The 19,093-nt window shown below is 42.0% G+C and overlaps 1 protein-coding gene and 1 pseudogene across 7 annotated transcripts in view; one reads left to right on the forward strand and one right to left on the reverse strand.

The window, feature by feature from the left end:
• CECR2 (CECR2 histone acetyl-lysine reader) overlaps positions 1–19,093 on the forward strand; it is a 189,210-nt gene that overhangs the window by 93,933 nt on the left and 76,184 nt on the right. The window lies entirely within an intron of this gene.
• On the reverse strand, positions 568–8,617 carry LOC307101720 (phosphatidylethanolamine-binding protein 1-like; annotated as a pseudogene). The gene has a single exon. The product of its transcript is annotated as a phosphatidylethanolamine-binding protein 1-like (transcript).

The following is a 19,093-nucleotide window of genomic DNA, read 5'->3' on the forward strand; positions in this document are numbered from 1 at the left end:
CAACAAATACATATCTATCAACAAGTGAATCTAAAAATCAAGTGAATAAAAAATCTGATGAACAGAATAAACTGGTGAATATAATAGAATCAGGGGCATAGTAGGGGAGTGGACTGACAATTCTCGGGGGGAATGGGGTGTGGGGGGTGCAGGAAGAGACTGGACAAAAATTGTACACCTATGGATGAGGACAGTGGGGGGGAGGTAAGGGCAGAGGGTGGGGTTGGAACCGGGTGGAGGGGAGCTATGGGGGAAAAAAGAGGAACAACTGTAATAATCTGAACAATAAAGATTTATTTTAAAAAAAACATAGAATTTAAAAACCAAAGTAAACGAACAACAAATATAAGGAAAAAAATAAACTAAAACCAGAGCCATAGAAACATGGAGCAGACTGATGAATCTCAGAGGGGAGGGGGGAGGGGCGTGGGAAGAGATTAACCAAACATCTATTCATATATGCATTAACAAATGGACATAGACAATAGGGTGGTTAAGTCCTGGGGTGGAATGGGAACTGGGTGGAGGGGGGCAGTGGGGGAATTAAATGGGGACATCTGTAATATTCTTAACAATAATTATTTTTAAATAAATCAGAATTAGAAGTGATAGGGAGAAATCAGTAAAGATTGAAAAGGAATACCAGTGAGGTGTGTTAAATGTTCTGAAGCCAAGAGAAGAAAGTGTTTTAAGATAGAGAAGATAATCAACTAATTTAAATGCTGCTTTAAGTGTGGTGTGATGAAGGCTGAGAACAGTTCATTAGAGTTGACTTGGTTACAATAGAATGATGGGAGTGAAAATTTGTTTGCATCACTAATATTGGCAATAATATTTTGCACAGTAATTTTTTTTTTTTGCTATTCTTGAGGTTCAGTCATTTTCGTGAACAGTTTCACTGTAAGTGAACTGTTTCATCAGTTTGAGGCAAATAATTAGGATTTTCATTGCTTAAGGCCAGCTGATAAATTTCTTGACTAGCATCATGTTTTGAAAGGCATCCACATCATTTGTTTTAAAATTTAAGTTGTCAGAGAATTTACCATATATTGTAGTTTATAACTCTGCTACATCTGCTTAAAGACTCGAGGTTTGACAAAAATATCTTTGCTCTCAGATTTCTTTTACCATGCCCAATTTCAGTTAATTTTGGTAACTACCAACATTTATTTTATGCTCATTAAACTTTTGAGGAATGAAAGTCTTATGTGAGTGTATGATACAGTGCTTTCCAACAGTTTTTTAATGTTCTGGCCTGTCCTAGAGATATCAATGTCTTCCATGTATAAATGTCATCAGAATATTGCAGTATTCTACAAAGTATATTATATAACAAAATGTAATCGTTTTGTTACAATCACCTAGCAACCCTGTTTCTTGGTTTTGTTCTTTCCTTTCCTTATCTTCTACATAAATGAACACTCTGTCCTCCAAGTTGTTTCCATCAAATTCTTTACTAAAATCCAGAGTTCTTTACTAAAGGACTTTCACAAGTTTGTTTTTTCTTATCTTTCAACGCCTTCCTTCTATGAAGTTGACATTTTCCACTGCAGATGTAGATTAAACCTAACTGGAAAATAACATTATTTGTTTCACTAGTCCACATGATCAGAAACAAAATTAGTGCAATTTTTGTGGAAGATGAGGGAAGATGAAAGAGAAAACAAATAGAGAGGAGAGATCTGGAGATTATAAAGATGCCTTCTAGATTGGGGCCTAATAATCCATAAGAATATGTATTTACTAACTGGAATAATAGCCCAGCTGGTGTGTCTCAGTGGTTGAGCATCAACCTATGAACCAGGAGGTCACGATTCGATTCCAGGGCTGGGCACTGGCCCAGGTTGTGCGCTTCATCCCCAGTAGGGGGCATGCAGGAGGCAGCTGATCAGTGATTCTCTCCTATCATTGATGTTTCCATCTCTCTATCCCTCTCCCTTCTTCTCTGAAATCTTTAAAATGTATTTTTTTTAAATAACTGGGATAATAAATGGGATATTGGATGGGGTGGGTGTAGTTAGTGATTCTTATCTGTTGAGAAACATAATGAACCGAGTTAAACTACATTTTAGAAGAAACGGGATCGTTGTAAAATTTTGCTCTCTGTAGCCTTTCCAGATTTTTATAGTCTCTTCCTTTATTAGGTGTCATTCCCTTAATTCAAGTGGAAAGGGCATGAGTTAATCATAAGTTTTACATGTTGCTACTACTACTGCAAAAGTTACTTTCCTAATTGTACTAACACGTTCAAGTTATCACATATGTTTAAATTTAGGCAATACCTCATCTTCTCAATGAGATGATCCAATAAAACTTTTGGGGAGTGTAGACTTATCATAGTACTAGAGGCCTGGTGCACGAAATTCACGCACGGGGTGGGGGGCTTAGCCCAGCCTGCACCCTCTCCAATCTGGGACCCCTTGGGGGATGGGCCTAAACCCTCAGTCAGACATCCCTCTCACAATCCAGGACCGCTGGCTCCTAACTGCTCACCTGCCTGCCTGCCTGATCGCCCCTATCTGCCCCCACCCCTGCCAGCCTGATCACCCCTAACCACCTCTGCCTGCTGGCCTGATCGCCCCTAACTGCCCCTCCTGCCGGCCTGGTCACCCCACGCAGCCTGCTGTTCGGTCATTTGGTCATTCCCCACTAAACCCCCTGCCGGCCTGGTCACCCCACGCAGCCTGCTGTTCGGTCGTTTGGTCATTCCTCACTAAACCCCCTGCCGGCCTGGTCACCCCACGCAGCCTGCTGGTCGTTATCGTTACTGTGATGGACAATTTGCATATTCCTCTATTAGTATAGATGTCTAAACTTTTAATGATAGATCAAATAGTCAAATTTCTATTTGGAAAATGTATTTTAGTGATTGTACATAAACATTTGAATTTTTTTTTCCACACAATGTTTTTATTTTTATTTAACTGTAAGCAAACAGCAGAATTAACACAACATTTAGCAACTGCAGACTGGCTTTTGTTACACCAACAAAAAGTGATAAATTTAACAGGCACAGACTAATGGATTTCAGATAACCTCTCACCCAGCCCTGTAGCTCAACAGAAAAAGAACTCTCTAGATTGCTTTTTCCAGTACTGCTCTTCAAAGGATACTCCTTTAAATTCTGGGTTGTTATTCTTATACTGGAGAATAACAAGATTTGTGCACTTGGGTGGAGGGTCCCTTAGCTGGGCCTGCGCCATCTCGCAGTCAGACATCCTTAGTGCTGCCATGGAGGTGGAAGAGGCTCCTGCCAACTCTGCTGCGCTGGCCAGCCATGAGCCGGCTTCTGGTTGAGCAGTGCTCCCAATGTGGAAGCGCACTGACCACCAGGGGGCAGCTCCTGCATTGAGCGTCTGTCCTCTGGTGGTCAGTGCACATCATAGCTACTGGTGGTTCTGCCGTTCAGTTGATTTGCATATTAGCCTTTTATAATACAGGACTAACAATCTGATGACCACATCATACTACCAAAATAGTCCCCAAAATGGAGTTCAGATTTGATCAAAACATAAATCAGGTGTGTGACCCTGTACAGTTATAAAGGACAGGCAGAAGGAAGAGTCACCCTACAGCTCCATCTGCTCAGGTCTCGCCTGTGGGAGTGGGAACGGGGAAGAGGAGAAATCAACATGCATCACTGAACTTGAGAACACTGCTTGGGCCCCCGGGGCGATGTCTGTCTCCTGGCTTTCCCCTGCTTCCCAACCAGCTGCTCATAGAGCTTGGGCACATAGTCATCCCATTCCGCCTGGTAACACATGCTGGCTAGTGGGGACCCGAGGTCGTACTTTTTGCAAAAAGATGCCACTTTGAATTTGCCACAGTGGTCTTCAGATCCGTTGCTAAGAATGGGCTCTCGTCACACTAAGCAGCTTGGCCTACTCGTAAACCAGCCAGACATAGCAGTGAAGGCCTGTGCCCTTAGGAGGCCCAGAGCCCACATAATCAGAGAGGACGGTGCCACTGCTGATGTTGTTGCCCTTCATGTTGACCACCAGGAAATGGTGCCATTCCCTAAATTTGGGGTCCTTTCTGCTTGTGGCATCTGGGTCTGTCAAGACCAGTGTGTAGAGTTTACTTGGACCAAGGTCATTCCATGAAATACCAGAGGGCCGGTTCTTAACCTGGGTGGGCGTCAGCACTTTGCCCAGCTCATCGACCTCTGCCCCGGAGGATTTGACCTGCAGCAGGTGCTTCGGCCTCTCGTCCACTTCCTGCAGGCTCAAGGGCCTGGACCACTGGCTGAGGTCCACCGGCATCGTGGGGCCGAGTGGGGACAACCGGAGAGACGCAGGGGAACCAGGAGCTGACCAACAGCACCGACTCGAAGCGGTTTGCAAACAGGACAGAGACCACGCGAGCCTGCTGCAGGGGGTGCGCATGCGCAGGAGCCGCCTCCCTCCCCCGCTTGAATTTCTTTTTATTTGGAAATAATTGCTTTTTTCCTGTTCTTGTTTCCAAAAATAATTTGTCCATCATCACTACAACCACTTTTGAACATTCGAGTATAGTTTTCTAGAGCACTTCAACCTCACTTCTATCTTAAGGTTTTGAATCTACTTTTGATGCTGATGCTGTTTTCTGAAAATTTATCCTAAGTCACAAGTACCTGTTCATTTAATAGGATAGTTGGGGTTTTCATTTGCTCTATAGGTATAGTCAACATAAATACGTACACATTTCTATTTCCAGTGATTGTTATAATGACAATTAACACTTGTAATTGATATCACACCCAAAGCAATTGCTGAATCATTTTAAAGTGTTCTTTTTGTCTCCTTGTAAAGTGGATTGACATCTGTAAACATCTAAAACTGGCAGTGGTTAGGGTTTTTCAGGCTATTGTCTCTTCTCTAATTACTGCTCTCTGAAAATAAAACAATTAAGCAACTATTTACATTAAACTTTATTTTGTGAAAGAATTTGCTGAAAAATCTTTGCCTCAGCCCTACAAAAGCATACTTACTTGTTTGCCAGTTGCTCTTCTGAGACATTCCCTCACTGTACTGTGCATTCTCCTTTTTAATCTCTATCTTAAATTGTGATCAACAATTCTTGTCCTCAGCTTTGTAGTTTCAAAAGCTGAATGATGTCATTAGGCCCAGAGTCTCAAAATGACATTTTATTTATTGAAAACAGGGTAGATAACCTTTATGGTCATTATTTTCACACCTGCCATTTCACATATACCACCTTCCTCTTACCAAGACCCACTTACTAATAAAGGAGCTGAGAATCGGAAGAGAATGAATTAGTCTTGAGGGGATAATTTCTCCTAGGCCTGATTAGATATTGCTGCCTCACAACAAAGATCATCGCAGTGTCTCCCTCAGGATAGAGAAGTTGATAAACTCCCTTGGACATCTTTCCCATTATAAATAGTATACAGATAGTTTTGGTTATAACATTTAAAAAAAATGAATGGTATTATTTTCTTAGTTATAATCACACCCTGTCATTCCTAGTTTGTCCTGCCTTTCCAGATTTCTTGTCTTGATTGAATTTCTGACATTTCTGAAAATATTGAATCATTCATTCATCTGTTAGACCGGTTGTTCCCACTGGCTAATTTCTTTCCGTTTTCTCTGTGAACATTATATGACTCCTCTGTGGAGGCACTGGGCAGATCATTAAAATTTCATTTAACATTTCATTCTTAAAAGTAACCAACATTTTGCTGAGACCATTGCTGTTACTGGCTCGCTTGTATGTACTGGCGGAGTGCTACTCATTGTTCAACTTTTGCTAATCTCCACAGCAGCATTTTCTGCTGCCCTAATCATCACATTGAATTGGAATCAGTTATTTTTTTCCTGTACCCTTTTCTATGTCTTTTGTTACTTGAGGATAGGATTCTCATTATCCTCTTTGCATTCCCTGTACTTAACACAGAGCGTGGCACTTAGTATGTATTCATATGCATGGGTTGCCTTTCCACTTGTGTCACAACCCACTGTCACATTCCCCAAAATATGGTGAACTGGTTGAATTTGTTTAGTTAAAAGAACCCCAACGCTCAGCCCTCTACACACATCAAAGTTACATATGAAGTTTTCTGTGTATATGCATTTTTGTCGTTCCCATGCACGAGAGCAGGACACAGTCAGACATGCCCACTTTATTTTTATTATTATTTTTAATCTTCACCCAAGGATATTTTTTCATTGATGTTTAGAGAGAGTGGAAGAGAGAAGGAAAGACAGAGAGAAATATCGATGTGTTAGAAACACATCGATTGGTTGCCTGACCAGGGCCCACACCGGGGAGGAACCTGCAACCTAGGTACGGGCTTTTGACGCAATCAAATCCGGGACTCTTTGGTCCGCAGACTGATGCTCTATCCACTGAGCCAAACCAGCTAGGGCCAGACATGCCCACCTTAAACTTCTAGGAGCTTATTTCTAGGACCTTATTTCAAGCATCAAGTCTTTATTGCCTCTATCCCCCTCCCACCTATCATTTATTCAACTTTTATCATCTTTATTTTTGTTTATATTGTAATCTTTGGGGGGTGGGGCCAGAATTAAACTTACCTAAAATTTCCTTGTCCTACTTCTTTTAACACATACTGTTAATTGCAAAATCTTGTTGACTCTACTTCTGAAATTCTCTTGCTTTTTATCCTTCCCATTTCTACTGTCATCATTCTAGTATTGGCCCCATCACTTCCTCCTTGGACTAGATCAGGGATCTTCCCACCCTAGTCTCTCTCCATAAAATTATCCTGAAAACCATATCTGGATTAACCTTCCAAGTTTGATTATTCTTTATTTTCTCTGTTCAAAAACATTCCCTGTTCTTTAGTGGCTCCCCAGTACCAAAAATAATTTCCAACTAACCCAGTACTGAGTTCCTAATGGCAGAGAATAAAAACTGCATAACATTTAAGATCTAGAGTGATGGTCTGAAGAAATTCCAAACATAAGTTATCTGATGAAGTCTCCTGTTTTATTTTTTTATTTTTTATTTTTTTATTTTTTTTAATATATTTTATTGATTTTTTTACAGAGAGGAAGGGAGAAGGATAGAGAGCTAGAAACATAGATGAGAGAGAATCATCGACCAGCTGCCTCCTGCACACCCTCTACTGGGGATGTGCCCGCAGCCAATGTACATGCCCTTGACCGGAATCGAACCTGGGACCTTTCAGTCCGCAAGTCGACGCTCTATCCATTGAGCCAAACCGGTTTCGGCTGTTTTATTTTTTTAATTTATAAAATGTTTTAAGTTACAAATGTCATTCCACACCAAAAAAATCAAAGTAAAACCAACACTCTAGGAAGCTGTGCCATTTTTACCTTGTGGTTCCTGTATTCTGTGGAGTCCGAGAAACACACACTATGGAGGCCAAAGCAGTGAAGTCTAGATTACTCGACCTGTCATCTGAGGCTGTGTATGGTCTGCCAAGAACCTGCTTTTCCAGATTTCTTCTCTGCATGGCCATGCTTGTCCAATACTAACCTCACTGAACATGTTGAAGCTTTCCAACTTTTTCAGTGGTCAGGAATTGTTATGGGCCTTTTTTTTGGTGGGGGGCGGCGGGCGGGGATCCATGAAACTTCTAAGCCTTCTATTACTTCTGGAGCCAGCATTGGTAATTTATACCTTTTCAGAAAATAATATTCTTCTAGATTTACACATTCATTGGTGTAACTTGTATTTTCAGTTAGCCTGATATTTTAAGGTAGCAGTCATATTTGAGGGGAGGAGCTATTTTGATTTCCTTTCTGTTTGTATACAACATTATAACCAGTGACACAGCTGTTTCATGGGCCCAGGTTAAGAGGAATGGTGTGGTTGCAGCAGAGCATTAGTACAGACAGACCTACTGGCCTTTGGGAATGTCTCTCACCATTATACCCACTCAAACTGATTTATATTTTACAGTCTAAATTGGCAAGAGGCGGGCCTTTGGGATTAAATTAATTTATACCAAGTTAGAAAGCATCAGCTGCAAAATTCAGGGGTGCCTTCTGGAGGTTAGTATGCTCGTTTCTTCATGTAGTCTAAGCCTATACTCCAGGTGTTCTTTCTTGGATAGAAGCTGGGATGATCCTTCAGAGGGCCTGCTTTGCATCTCCTTTATGTAAGTGAGGTTCTGGGTCCTATACAGAAGCCACCCCCATCTTTGACTGAGACACTTGCTACATGACAATTGGTTCTTGTGCAAATTAAAAAGTTTGTAGCCTTATAAAATCAAATACAACATACATTACTTTCTTTATGCCATTTTTTCCTCTCAAGTAAACTTCAAGGAATTATTATGCCTGAATGTCAGTAGTATAAATCTGTCAGCTTTATCCTAACTTGAAAGTTGAAGAAAAGAAAGTTTCTCTCAAACCTCATCTTTAACAAAGGATAAAGAAAATTTCTATAGGAATTAGAAGTGTTTCAAGCAGTATCTATAATAGTATTTAAGAAAAAGTGTTTCCCTTGCCAATGTTTCTCAGTGGTCAAAGTGTTGGCTCACATACTGAAGGGTCACAGATTCTGTTCCCGATCAAGAGCACTTTGCCTGGGTTGCAGGTTTGATCCCCCGGTACAGACAGGGCAGTTGCAGGAGGCAACCAGTTGATGGGTCTCTCTCACATCGTTTCCCTTTCTCCCCCCCCCCCCCCCCAACCCCTCTGATCTCTCTTTAAAAAAAATTAAAAATCAGTGAAAAAAATATCCTTTGGCTAGTGTTTACAATAAATAAGGAAGGAAGGAAAGAAGTAGGGAAAGGGGAAGAGGCAAGAGGAAGGGAAGGGAGAGAAAGAAAGAAAAGGTGTGAAGTGGGTGGTACATTAAAGAAATTAGTGCCTGGCTGGCGTGACTCTGTGGTTTAGCTTCGACCTATGAATTAGGAGGTCATAGTTTGATTTCTGTGCACATGCCGAGGTTGTGGCTGGATCCCCAGGGTGGGGCATGCAGAAGGCAGCCAATCAATGATTCTCTCTCATCACTGATGTGTTTTTTTGTTTGTTTGTTTTTTTAAATATATTTTATTGATTTTTTACAGAGAGGAAGAGAGAGGGATAGAGAGTCAGAAACATCGATGAGAGAGAAACATCGATCAGCTGCCTCTTGCACACCTCCTACTGGGGATGTGCCCGCAACCAAGGTACATGCCCTTGACCGGAATCGAACCCGGGACCCTTGAGTCCGCAGGCCGACGTTCTATCCACTGAGCCAAACCAGTCTCGGCTCATCACTGATATTTTTATCTGTCTTCTCCCTCTTCCTTCCTCTCTGAAATCAATTAAAATCTATTTTTAAAACAAATTAGTAATATTCTATGTGTCATTTGACAGTTTTCAGTCTGGAGACGATCTTCATTTATTAGGCAGTTGGGAATTTTTAAAGTGAAGAATTGTTTTTTTCATGGCATATGCTAAAGGCCCCATTCTCTCCCTCCCTATGACCTGCCAGTTTGGAGTTGTTCCCTTTGCTCAGTCCTGAGTTCTTTTCCCAGCAGCCACTGCTTGTTCTTGAGGATGGAGGGAGGTGGATTGATTTTTAACAGTGTTCTCTAACGAGCTGTGACGCCAGCTGCAGAGGGCAAATTCTGTTACTCCCTCCAGCTACTCTCTAAAGCTGCAGAGCAGCAGTCGACTCCCTTCTCAATAGTGATTTGCTGATTTTTCTGCACACACATACCCCTTCCCAGAACTTCTTGGCAAAGTTCAGGTTTCTGTGCTCTCACAGTGAAAAGGAAATACAAAAAGAGAGGAGAGAAAGTAGGGGAAAGGGGCGGGGGGCGCTTTTTAGGCTTTTTTAAGTCTAAGACTTTAGCTCTGGATGGAAGGCATGAGTATAAGGCTTTGAATAACCTGGGTTTCCAAATAGTTTTTATTGAGTCGTGAACATGGTAGGCCACATACTAAAAGAATATTAATTTTTATTGTTCTGAAACCTCCAAATTTTTGGGGGAAAACACTTTCTATCTCTTTAGTAGTTACTTTTCCCTCCACTCACTATCATTGTGAAGAGGAAGATGAAATAATTGTAATATTAATGTGTTATAGAACATTCACTGTGTGCCAGGCTCCCCTAGCTTTTATAAAGTGTTACCTCATTTAATTATTACAACAACCCTTTGAAGTAGATACTTTTAATATGATTTTTTTTCTAAATTGTGGTAAAAATAAAAAACACATAAAATTTACCATTTTAATCATTTTTAAGTTTACAATTCAGTAGTGTTAAGTATATTTACACTAGAGGCCCGGTGCATGAAAATTCATGCACTGGAGGGGGGGTCCCTCAGCCCAGCCTGCCCCCTCTCACAGTCTGGGAGCCCTCAGGGGCGGGAGGCGACCCAGCGATCAGGGGAAGGCGATGCCCCCATCACATCTCTGCTGCTGCAACTGCCGGCAGCGCAAGCCTCAGCCGGCCCTGGTTACCTGCACCTTGGGCCAGCCCTGGGCGGCTGGGCAGCCACCATCCTAGGCTTGCCTGCGCCTTGGGCCTGCCGCCCCGGCAGGGCTGAGGGCACTGGGTGCCGCCATCTTGTGGCTGTGGGCGCTGCCATCTTTGAGGGCATGGCAGTCAATTAGCATATTTCCTCCTTATTGGCTGTGGGTGCCGCCATCTTTGAGGGTGGGGCATTCAATTAGCATATTCCCTCCTTATTGGCTGTGGGCACCGCCATCTTTGCGACGGTGTGAGGGTCAATTAGCATATTCCCTCTTTATTAGATAGGATTGTTGTGAAACAGATCTCCAGAACCTTTCCATCTCGCAAATCTGACTCCATACCCATTAAAGTAAAAAATGTTTAATAATCCAGTTATTCTGTTCAGCAGGATTAATATTACTTTCCTATTTCTTTTCTTTGCTTTCTTTCTTAACATTCCTAATCTATATTCACTGTACGGTGGTGAAAACAGGCCTGTATTAGTGTGCCTTGGTTTATCCATTCAATACAGACTACTAAGGGTTAACAGTTAACTAAGGGGAAAGAGAAAACCTGGGGAGGGCACATCACCTAGTCCCTTACTCTGATCTTTATTGAATCTGCTAGAGGGGGAAAGTTCACTGATAACTTTGTCACCTCAGAAGTTACCATAGGCCTGCTTATTTTTTGGTTGGTTAACTAGGTAGCTCTGATTTATGAAGCTAAATATTATAGAAATAAGTTTTTAAGAGCAATTTTATATTTTGAGTCCCATTTTCTTACCAATTTAACAGTTTCTTCTGTATTGCATCATTAAAATGGTTAGGCAAGGGCAAGGGGTTAAATTATTGTTTTAAATGACAGAGTTCCTCTCAATACTTTTGAGAGACAATTCAAATCTGCTCAGTTGTCTTTGGAAGAGCTGATCCAGCATCCTGATATTTTACCTTCTGTGTCTTTTCTAGTTGCTAACGCACAGTCAGTTGTTCTGGAAAAAGCCAAACCCAGGTTCACTGGGAAGAAATTTTTACCAATTCCATTTAGCCCGTCCACCACAGGTGATAATATTTTGGGGCAGGTCATTTATAATATTTTTTCAAATTAAGATAGGAATGTTAGCCCCAAGTTTCTGCTGAGAATGTTAAGAAAATTGGTTGAATTGCCAATTAAATCTTGGTACTAAGGCAGGCGGAATATGTAATGAGACAACTTTTTTACTTTTTAAACCTCAGATGCACAGATTTTTGTCAGTCATAATTCTTGGTTCATAATACATTTTCGCCATTGATCTATATGGATATTTCACTTCATTCATTTATAAGTACTATCATCATGTGTGAAAATAGCATCCAAACATAGTCCATCAGTATCATGCTTCTCTCTCATCAAATCTTCTGCCTCCCAGCACCCATGAGAGTTGTTAAAAATCCAGATATGGAGTAAAAAGTTACCTTATATTTAATATAGATTTGTTACAAATTAATCATTCAGTCTGGCCAGCGTGACTCAGTGGTTGAGCGTAGACCTATGAACCGGAAGATCACAGTATGATTCCCAGTCAGGGCACATGCCCGGGTTACGGGCTCGATCCCCAGTGCAGGGGGGTGCAGGAGCTGATCAGTGATTCTCTCTCGTCATTGATGTTTCTTTCTCTCTCTCCCTCTCCTTCTCTCTTCCTCTCTGAAATCAATAAAAATATTTTTTAAGTAATTGAGCAATTAGGCATGCATCTTAACCCTTTGCACTCGCTTGCTTTTTTTCTCAATTCCTTTATTCTACTCGGGATTTAATTTTTTAAATACCCCAGATTTTACAAAGCATGGCAGTAGAATAAAAAACTGGAGTTTCTTTTCATACAAACTTATTTATTTATGTAAGAAAAGCCCAAATAAAGGAGGAGGGATGGAGGGAGGGAGGGAAGGGATGGGCTACCGATGCTAACCGTGTCGAGTCACACTCGACATCCGAGTGCAAAATGTTAAGATAAATATTTCTTAGACTTTGAAAGAATCTATTTATAGATTTGGTTTACTAATTTTGATTTGTCAGCTGCCATAGATTAACAAAATGTCAGTATTTTCAAATGTGAAAATTCATAATTTACATGTAAATAAAATGTGGATTTAAAGACATTTTATCTTTGGCTATGACACTCTTAACCTTTGTAGTCTTAGTTTTTATTTTGTCACTGAAGGTCTTGCTTCCAACTCCAGTTGTCTGTAATTCAACTTGATAACTTGTTGGCAACAATAATGAAGATATTGATTTTACTTATTTACTAGAGGCCCAGTGCATGAAATTTGTGCACGGGGGTGGGGGGGGAGGTGCCTCAGCCCGGCCTGCACCCTCTCCAATCAGGGGCCCCTTGGGGGATGTCAAACTGCCCATTTAGGCCCGATCCCTGTGGGATGGGGCTGAAACCAGCAGTCGGACATCCCTCTCACAATCCGGGACCACTGGCTCCTAACCACTCACCTGCCTGCTGGCCTGATCCCCCTAACTGCTCTCCCCTGCTGGCTTGATGGCCCCTAACCGCTTCTGCCTCAGCCCCTGCCACCATGGCTTTGGAAGGACGTCCGGATAGATGTCTGAAAGATGTCCAGTCTAATTAGCATATTATCCTTTTATTAGTATAGATTTGTTTTAAATATTGTTGAGAGTATTACAGATTTCCCCGTTTTTTCTGCCCATTACCCCCCTCCACCCAAGCCTTCACTACCCTATTGTCTGTGTCCATAAGTAATGCATACATGCATGTAAGTTCTTTGGTTAATCTCTTCTCACCAACCCCTCCTCCCTTCTCTCTGAGATTCATCAATCTGTTCCATGATTCCATATCTCTGGTTCTATTTCATTCATCAGTTTATTTAGCTCATTAGATTCCTTATTTATTTTGATTTTTAGATTCAGTTGTTGATAGATATATATTTATTGTACATATCTTTTATCTTTTCTTGTTAACTGCTTTTCTCATGCTGCTTTTTTAAAAAATATTTTTTTATTGATTTCAGAGAGGAAAGGAGAGGGAGAGACATAGAAACGTCAATGATGAGAGAGAATCATTGATCAGCTGCCTCCTGCACGCCCCCTACTGGGGATTGAGCCTGCAACCCATTCATGTGCCCTTGACCAGAATTGAACCCGGGACCATTCAGTGCCCAGGCCAGTACTCTATCCACTGAGCCAAACCAGCCAGGGCTCTCTTGCTGTGTTTAAGGTTATTTCTTTGTTTTTAACCTTTTGCATTTTAATTATGATGTATCCTGGTGTGGGCCTCTTTGGGTTCCTCTTGTTTGGGACTCTGCACTTCCTGGACTTCTAAGTCTCTTTCTTTCGCCAGGTAGGGGAAGCTTTCTGTCATTATTTCTTCAAATAGGTTTTCAATATCTTGCTCTCTCTGCTCCTTCTGACACTCCCATAATGCAAATATTGGTATGTTTGAAGTTGTCCCAGAGGCTCCTTACACTATCTTCATATTTTTTTATTCTTTTTTCTTTTTGCTCTTCTGATTGGGTGTTTTTTGCTTGCTCATATTCCAAATTGCTGATTTGATTCTCAGTAACCTCTCCTCTACTGGTGGGTCCCTGTAAATTATTCTTTATTTCAGTTAATGTATGCTTAATTTCTGACTGGTCCTTTTTCATGTCTTTGACATTCTCACTAAGATCTTTGAAAGTCTGACTAACTCCCTTGAAACTCTCATTAAGATCCTTGAGCAACCTTATAACCATTGTTTTGAACTCTGTATCTATTCTATTGCTTGCTTCCATTTCATTTACCGTATTTTCCGGCATATAAGACGACTTTTTAACCCAAGAAAATCTTATATATGCCGGAAAATACGGTAGTTTTATTCTGGAGACTTCTTCTGTTCTTTCATTTTTTACATATTTCTTTGTCTCCGCATTTTTACTGCATCCCTGTGTTTGTTTCTATGTATTAGGTAGAGCTGCTGTGTCTCCTGGATTTGGTAGAGTTGCCTTGTGTATTAGGTGTCCTGTAGGGTCCAGTCTCCTGAGCTGGGCACTCTAGGTGCATCCCTGTGTAGGCTGTCTTGTTGTAGTTGAACCTTGATTGCTGTTGGCATCACTGGGATTAGTTGATCTCCAGACTAATTGGCTGTGAGGACCAGCTCTGACTGCAGTGGAAGAGGTATTGTGCAGGAGACACCCCTATAGAACAGGACTTGCTTCTGTGGGGCTTTGGTGCTCCCTGAACCTGCCCCTTGAGTGTGTCACTCCTGGATGTGCAAGATTGTAATCTGGTGTGACCTGAAGCTGTCCCCAGGTGCACTGGTTCTGGGAGGTGCAGAGTCAGCTGCTGTCTTGGACCTCTTATTGATAGATACGGGGCATGCTGTCAACAGCTGCTGCTTATTTGAGAGGTTTTAGGAAACCAAGACAGGCCATTCATATGGAGAAGCCAGGGAATCACCAAGGCAAAGCAAACAGTGTGAGCCAGGCTGATGGAAACTCAGATATGGCTGCCAGTCAGCTCTGTGATGGGAGGAGGTCTTAGCACAGGAACAATTACCCCTGTGAACACCCCTACCTGAGAGAAAGCCACCTGTGAGTTCCTGCCCCAATGCCAGATAGTACAGTTCCTCCCCATATGTCCCTGGATCCCACTGAGCCTTTGACCCCATCCATGCTAGAGCTCAGAGGGAGTGAGCCCCTTAAGAGGGAGTGAGACACCTGGGTCTTCAGCAGCCTTCATGTCAGCCACAGTCTCTGCTAGTTTTTACAGCCTGAAGTTAATGGGAACTTCTCTTCCCAGGTGTTTTGATTTTTTATTTTAAAAAAAACAGGCTTTGGCTTTAGCTGTTCTTAAAATAATCATTTCAGTATACTCGGGATTACAATGTAGGGGTCTAATTCACAGCCCTTATGTCAGAAATGTGGTGTTGGTTTTTTTTTTAGAATTTTCTCACATTTTAGATCTATGACATTATTTCATTTCTGTTCGTAATAATATTTATGTCTTCCAGTTATTGAACCAGCATTTATTCCTCTTCACATGTTCTCAAATCTTTCCCTTCTCTTTTATCACAGATGCTGCTTTGTTTACTGCAGGCTCTTAACTTCTAGAAGAGCACCTCCCTAACTATATATGCATATGAATTATGGGACTCTTGTTAAAATTCATATTCTGGTTTCCATAAGTGTTGTGGGGCCTGAGGTGCTGTGCTTCCAGCAAGCTTCCAGGCGATTCTAAGGCCACTACCTTTGTCCCCATTTCTAGTACCCCTCCCAATCATTCTGCATACTACTCTCAGAACTACTTTTTTGAGACAGATATCTGATCGTTTTACTCTATGCTTTCAGGCTTGATTGCATATGGAAATAAAATCCACATTCTTTAGGGAGAAACCAAGATGGCAACATAGGTAAACATCTGAACTGCTGCCTCGCACAACAATTTCAAAACTACAACTAAAAGACAAAACAGACATCATCCAGAACCACAGGAAGGCTGGCTGAGTGGAAATTCTACAACTAGAAGGGAAGAAAAAAGCACACTGAGACTCAGAGGAGCTGCGGAAGTAAAGGCAGAGGTACGGAGGCATGCGCGTGGAGTGGGCTGGCAACTGAGTACGCGGCTGGCTTTCTCAATCGGGAGGGAGACAAAAGCTCCTGACTGCTCTGAACTCCAGTACCGGGCAAGACTCTGGAGACCCAGACTAATACAGGGAGAAACTGGACTGTCTGGCAGCGGGCAAAACTCCAGGGCAGCTTTCCCTCAGAGGTGCTTTGCAGCGATTACCAGATGACCATGGGACACTGAGACCCAGGGGCCGCTTAGGGCAGGGCTGACAGGAAGCCATAGCTGTTTGCTCTGCCCTGAGATCCCACCCCACGAAGCCATTGCTGTTTGCTTCGCCCTGAGACTCCACCCCATCCAAGCTGAGCACAGAGGCTTTTGCACATGAATGGCCTGGTCCTTTGAATCCTAAACTTACCTAACAAACTGCAGCTGAGTCAGTGACACCCAGAACATCCAAAAGAAGGCCCAAGGCCCCCCCAGCAGCTTGCATTGCTTCACAGCTGGGCCTCATATGGGAACCTCCAAAACCCAAACAAAGAAGAGGAATCTGCAGATCTCTCCGTAGCTCCTGCTGGGTGGCCTCAGGCAGAGGCTAAATTAGCACCTCCTTGGAGATCCAAGAGCCAGTGTACCCAGGGGTCAGAGTAGGACCATCCAGATTACAACTCCTGAGATCCATAAGGGACACACTCAGGGGGCAGACTCAGTGAGCACCAAAGCCCCACTGAAGCAAGTCTTGTCTCATAAGGGTGTCTCCAGCACAGAAGTTCTCCCATCGTAGACACAGCTGATCCTCAGCCAATTGGCCTGGAGGTCAATTCCTCCCAGTGATAGAAACAACAATCAAGGCTTAACTACAACAAGACTGTGCACACAGCCCACAAAGGGGTGCACCAAGAGGGTCCACCTCAGGTAACTGGGGAGACTGAGCAACTGGGCCCTATAGGACACCTCGCACACAAAGCCACTCTATCAACTCAGCGAAGCAGCCAAAATGTGGAGACAAAGAAACAGGTCACAAATGAAAGAAATGGAGGAAAGCAAACAACTGGATATAGAGTTCAAAACCAGGGTTATAAGGTTTTTCAAGAATTTTTTAGAAAAGGCTGATAAATTTAGTGAGACCTTCAAGGATATGAAAAAGGACCAACTAGAAATTAAGCATACACTGACTGAAATGAAGAATAATATACAGAGATCCAACAGCAGACTAGAGGATCGCAAGAATCAAGTCAAAGATTTGAAATACAAAGAAGCAAAAAACACCCAACCAGAAAAACAAAAAGATAAAAGAATCCAAAAATATGAAGATAGTGTAAAGAGCGTCTGGGACAACTTCAAGCGTGCCAACATCCGAATTATGGGGGTGCCAGAAGAAGAGAGAGCAAGATACTGAAAACCTATTTGAAGAAATGACAGGCCCTAGCCGGCTTGGCTCAGTGGATAAAGCGTCAGCCTGCGGACTGAAGGGTCCCAGGTTCGATTCCGGCCAAGGGTATATGCCTGTGTTGCGGGCTCGATCCCCAGTAGGGGGCGTGCAGGAGGCAGCCGATCAATGATTCTCTCTCATCATTGATGTTTCTATCTCTCTCTCCTTCTCCCTTCTCTGAAATCAATAAAGAAATATATATTTTTTTTAAAAAAGAAAAAGAAATGACAGAAAACTCCCCCCACCCCCGATGAAAGAAATAATAAGACTTACAAGTCCAGGAAGCATAGAGAACCCCCAAACAAAAGAAATCCAAAGAGGACCACACCAAGACACATCATAATTAAAATGCCAAGAGCAAAAGACAGAGAATCTTGAAAGCAGCAAGAGAAAAAGTTAATTACCTACAACGGAGCACCCAAACGACTGTCAGCTGATTTCTCAACAGAAACTATGCAGGCCAGAAGGGAGTGGCAAGAAATATTCAAAGTGATGAATAGCAAGAACCTACAACCAAGATTACTCTACCCAGCATAGCTATCATTCAGAATTGAAGGTCAGATAAAGAGCTTCACAGATAAGAAAAAGCTAAAGGAGTTCATCACCGCCAAAACAGTATTATATGAAATGCTGAAAGGTATTCTTTAAGAAGAGGAAAAAGAAGGAAAAGGTAAAGATAAAAATTATGAACAACAAATACATATCTATCAACAAGTGAATCTAAAAATCAAGTGAATAAAAAATCTGATGAACAGAATAAACTGGTGAATATAATAGAATCAGGGGCATAGAAAGGGAGTGGACTGACAATTCTCGGGGCGAAAGGGGTGTGGGGGTTGCGGAAAGAGACTGGAGGAAAATTGTACACCTATGGATCAGGACAGTGGGGGAGGGGGATAAGGGCAGAGGGTGTGGTGGGAACCGGGTAGAGGGGAGCTATGGGGAGAAAAAGAGGAACAATTATAATAATCTGAACAATAAAGATTTATTAAATATTACAAAAAAATTTTTTAAATCCTCATTCTTTAGAGTGGTTTTCAGAGAAGATTCTCAAGAAATAGGCCTGTCTTGCTATCATTTTCTAGTCACCATCTTCACTTTTGGGAGAGCAATGGGTAATTAATACACATGCCATGAAATTTCACTCTTTTTACTCTTCCTCACTGTGCATCTGCCAGGTAAGAGTATCCCCGTCAAAGCACTGTGCAAATCTTACCTCCTTGGCAAAGTTTTATTCCACTATCCTCAGTTTCTCTCGTTTGTCCCATACCACTTTATACATTTAATATAGTATTTATTACATTGTTTCATAATTCTTTTTTATGACTGTCTGACTTATATTTTTTTAAATTACTTTATTGATTAAGGTATCACATATTTGTCATCAAACCCCCCCCCATTCCTATCCCAAACCCCCCTACACGCATGCCCCCATCCCCCTGTTGTCCGTGATCACTGGTTAGGCTCATATGCAAGCACACGAGTCCTTTGGTTGATCTATCTCCCTTGTCCCCACCCTCCCCTACCTTCCCTCTGAGGTCTGACAGTCTGATCAATGCTGTTCTTGTTCTTCAGTCTATGTTGTTCATCTTTTCCATTAGATGAGTGAGCTCATGTGATACTAGGAATACACACTTATAGGAACCGAAAATGGGACAAGCAATAAAGGTTATGCTGAGAGGCAAATGAATCAGTCTATAGTGAGTTTCTTTCTGGGACAACAGTTCTTTTGAGTCCCAA

The sequence above is a fragment of the Cnephaeus nilssonii genome (genome assembly GCF_951640355.1).
Source record: "Cnephaeus nilssonii genome assembly, chromosome: 6".
NCBI classification, from domain to species: Eukaryota; Metazoa; Chordata; class Mammalia; order Chiroptera; family Vespertilionidae; genus Cnephaeus; species Cnephaeus nilssonii.